This window comes from Gavialis gangeticus, unplaced genomic scaffold, assembly GCF_001723915.1.
Source record: "Gavialis gangeticus isolate Ggan-Ray unplaced genomic scaffold, GavGan_comp1, whole genome shotgun sequence".
NCBI classification, from domain to species: domain Eukaryota; kingdom Metazoa; phylum Chordata; order Crocodylia; family Gavialidae; genus Gavialis; species Gavialis gangeticus.
In genome coordinates this window covers 183,092,099-183,092,451 of record NW_017728992.1, presented here as the reverse complement: position 1 = coordinate 183,092,451, position 353 = coordinate 183,092,099, and positions in this window count along the sequence as shown.

Sequence of the window (353 nt, the reverse complement as noted above, 5' to 3'; positions counted from 1 at the left end):
GTTCTGGGTCTGAGGAAGTTTGCTTCTGGTGATGAGGTTGTCAAGGTTTGGTGCCTGTTTGAAAGCTAGGATGGGCAGCTCTGAGAAGATTTGTTTAAGAATAGGGTCTCTTTCTAGATTTCATAGATTTCATAGACATTAGGGCTGGAAGGGACCTTGAAAGATCATCGAGTCCAGCCCCCCACCGAAGAGGCAAGAAATCAGCTGGGGTCATAGGATCCCAGCAACATAACCATCCAATTTGCTCTCAAAAGTTTTCAATGTAGGTGCTTGAACCACCTCCGATGGCAGGCTGTTCCAGACCTTGGGGGCTCGGACAGTAAAGAAATTCTTCCTTATGTCCAGCCTGAAAT